We start from the raw sequence: 3,795 nt of genomic DNA, 5'->3' as shown, positions 1-3,795 counted from the left end.
AGAAGAACAGCATCAAATCTGTTTGCTCCAAACGTCCCCAAAATTGGATAGATTGGAAGTCCCTGCAAATAATTCAAACATAACTTAGTCTTATTTGTTCTAAAAAACATTTAAGCATAAATCAACTTCAAATTCTAATGGATGTGGCTAAAGCTTATGACCCACAGCCTCATTCTCCCTTTCTCTTTTTTTCTTTATTTTCTTGGTAAATATTGCTCTTTGAAGAAGTCAACAATAAGCAAAATTAGACACAGCAAGCAAGGAAAAATAAATTTAAAACATGAGTAGGAAGTGCAAAGAAAGCAAGAAAGAAATTAAACCTATAAACAATACACGCACACAAAATTGTTGTATATCAAAGAAAATGACATATTAGTAAGTTCATGGAGTCATACAAGTAGTTAAGTTGTTTACAATCACAGAATAAATTAATTATGTCATATGTAAAGGAAGAATCATGCTCTATAGACTATAATTATGAAATTATATACTAATTTAAGTCATCAAGAATATGTCAATCAGTTCGTTCATATTGAAGACTAATTTTGCAAGTATCACCAGAATTTGATAATTTCAATTATTGGGGGCATTGCTCTCTCATTCGAATTTCAATCATTCAATCAAAACTACATCTCTTAACCGTATTTTTTTGCAAGAATATAACCAGAATAACTCGTAAATTAGCATTCTCTCTCTCTCTCTCTCTCTCTCTCTCTCTCTCTCTATTTTATTTTATTAAGTTAGGGTAGATTTTCATTTGTGGTTGAAATTTTCTTTCCTAAGTTTGGATGGAGGGGAATAGAGGAAAGTAGAGTAGTTTTGGCTTAGTCTTCTTCTTCTATTCTGTTTAGAATTGGTTTTCTTTGAGTATTTGGGCTAATCTCCATATTTATAACCAAATTATTCATTTCCATAAAAATTTGATTTTTAAATAGCCATAGTATAACTACTCAGATTTATGATCATATATCAAATTTAAAAGGAATTTCATCAAACATATATCATGCAACACCAAAAGAACATGTAATTTTAGATTTAAATAAATATTATCAAAAAAATTTCTGTTATAACCAAATTAATAATTTCCATTAAAAAATTAATTTTTTACAACCATAGTATAGCTACTCAGATTTACCACAACATAAGGGGGAAAAAAGGTTGAGTGAAAAGATCTCACATCAAATTTAATAGTAATTTCATCAAGCATATGTCATGCAACACCAAACGAACACCTATAGAATAAGTTAATTCAAAGCAACCCAAAAAGATGATGATTCAGAAAAGGCACTTACCATTTCATCCCATCTAGCAATCAAGTTCCCAACAGATAAGCCCATGAGTACAGAATATTGGCCAACAGCTTTGATGACCCTGAAACTGAAATTCTGCATTTTGATTGAACAATGAGAAAAATAGTATGAGACCCAAGATAAAAATAAATAAATAAAAACCAAATTTCAACCACAAATTTAAAACTATCTTAACATTAAAAATAAATAAAAAGAAAAACCCACCTCCAAATTTCACCCACAAATTTAAAACTATCTTAGGAGACAGAGTTTTGATTGAAATTGACAAAACCCACCACAGGCTCCAAACCCATCACAGACTGATCGTTCAAAAGAAAAACACTCCCAAACATAACCCTAAATCACATTTAACGGGAAAATTTATAAAACAAACTTAAAAAAATTACCGGTGATGTTTTCGGAGGAAAACTGGTCTGACGGTGGGGAGGCGGACGAGTCGCTGCTGCTTGGTGAACGCCGATCTCCGCCGCCTTTGTCCTTCCGGCGATACTTGATCCCCACCGGCCTTCTCCCTCTCTCTCTCTTCTATTTTCTCTGATGTGATAAATGTGTAAGAGCATCCACATCAGTATGTGGAAAGATATACACATTTATTCAAATAAAATATTCATTTCTTTAACAGTATCATCTCTCTAACTGACCCAACACAACCCACACACGGTCATCTCTCACAGACCCGAAACAACCCAAACAACCACACAGCCACCATCGGAACAATCGGAACCCACACAAGATCGACAGATCGGCGATGGGAAAAGGACGTGTTGGCCTACAACAGCAGCGATTCCATCAAGAACAGGAGGAATTTCCATTTCCATTTCCATTTCCGTTTCGGGTTTGGCTTCATGGTTGTTAATTTCACAAAGAGAAAGGTTAGCCGAAATATCGGCCGAAATGGGAAGTGGGTTCAGGAATTTGAGGTGATTTGAGGCCGAAACTGAAGGAATTGAGAATTGGGTATCCCAGAATGACCCATAAAAGCATGAAGTTTCGGTGAGAAACATGAACGTATCGGGCGAGAAAATCGGTTCGAACTTAGGGAAGAACGGAACGGTTTGGAATTGCTGTTGTAGGCCAACAGATCGGTGGCGTGGGTCGGCGAGAGAGTTGATCGGTGAGAGTGAGGTGAGAAAGGAAATGAGAAAAAGAGAGTGAGGTGAGTCAGAGGTTGAGATAGGAGAGAGAGAAAAAAATGAATAAAAAAATATTTGCGCGGTAAACAGTAACCGCTCTTTGCACAATTACTGTTTATTTAGAGCTTTTTTCTCCAAAAAAAAGTGATTGTTTACCCCAAAAAAAACCCTCTAACAGGCTCCATCTCCAAATTTTTTTTTTAGATTTGCTATGGTAGCCCCCAGGCCTGGAGAGCACGGTAGCAAATACCGTAGCTCCTCTAAACAGTATCTTCCCTTCAAATAATATCCGGTTGAATAAAAAAATAATTATTTCTCTCTCATTCCTTTTTTCTTTCGTTCTTCACTCTCTCTTACTTCTCTATCTCAACGGTTACAAACTAAAACATATCACAATCAAAACAAAAATACAAAACCCAATCGAAAGATTTGAAACACAAAAACAATCTTTCTCATAAGTTTAATGAAATCTGAACAATAAAAGAAAACTAATCAAACCAGAACAAAAAAAAAAAAAAAAAAAACATGTAGAACGTCGATCTGTGCAGAACGCCAATCTCCACTTCTCTATCGGTGATCTATGTGTGTATGAGAGAGAATTTGTTTGTGTGAGAGAGAGAAAGAAAGAGAGAGCTTCTTGAATGCTCCAGGGTAGAAGAAGAGAAGAAAAGAAAAAAGAAAAAAGAAAAGTGAAGAGAGCTCCAGTGGAGTAGACGAAGAGAAGAAAAGAAAAAAAGTAAAGTGAAGAGAGCTCAGACGAAGTACTAGAGAACAAAAGAAAAAGAAAAGTGAAGATAGAGATAAGGGAATGTGTGGAGGAGAAAAAAAGAGGAAAAAAAAAGAACAAAAAGATAAGAGAAAAATAAAATAAAGAATAAGAAATTAAAAATGAGAAATGTCACTATAATATTTTCACAATACTTTCACAATAAATCTTAAGTAGTGGGTTGTTACTAACTAATATTGATTGAAAAAAAAATATTTAAGTGATGTGTTTAAATTAAAATAAGTAATAACTTACCACATATGATTTATTGTGAAAATATTGTAAAATATTAAGGACGTAGCACTTCTCATTAAAATTGGATGAATGAAAGAAGATTGAAAAAGAAATATAAAGAAATAATGAATAAATGATATTTAAATGGATAGAGAAAATGATAGAGAGTCTGTTGGAAAGTGTATATAAAAAAATAGGTAGACAAAATGTAAAATGAACTGTTTACACTCCAAACAATACAAAAATTTGAAGAGCATGCTAGAGATGCTCTTATACTGCCATAGTGTATATTTGCATATTTTTACAAAGATTGATGTGGGTGTTTTTTGGATTAAAATGTGCAAAATTGAGA

The 3,795-nt window shown here is 33.5% G+C and overlaps 1 long non-coding RNA gene across 1 annotated transcript; it reads right to left on the bottom strand.

Moving 5' to 3' along the window:
- Positions 1–3,182, bottom strand: LOC136066071 (uncharacterized). Its single transcript, XR_010627593.1, has 3 exons — positions 1,697–3,182; positions 1,293–1,385; positions 1–62 (listed from the first exon to the last, which is right to left on the bottom strand). It is a non-coding gene; the product is annotated as an uncharacterized LOC136066071 (long non-coding RNA).
- Between the last annotated feature and the right edge of the window lie 613 nt (positions 3,183–3,795).

This window comes from Quercus suber, unplaced genomic scaffold (assembly GCF_002906115.3).
Source record: "Quercus suber isolate HL8 unplaced genomic scaffold, Cork oak 2.0 scaffold_1741, whole genome shotgun sequence".
Taxonomy (NCBI): domain Eukaryota; kingdom Viridiplantae; phylum Streptophyta; class Magnoliopsida; order Fagales; family Fagaceae; genus Quercus; species Quercus suber.
The sequence above is the reverse complement of the archived record's forward strand: the minus strand, read 5'-3'. Positions and strand labels throughout refer to the sequence as shown.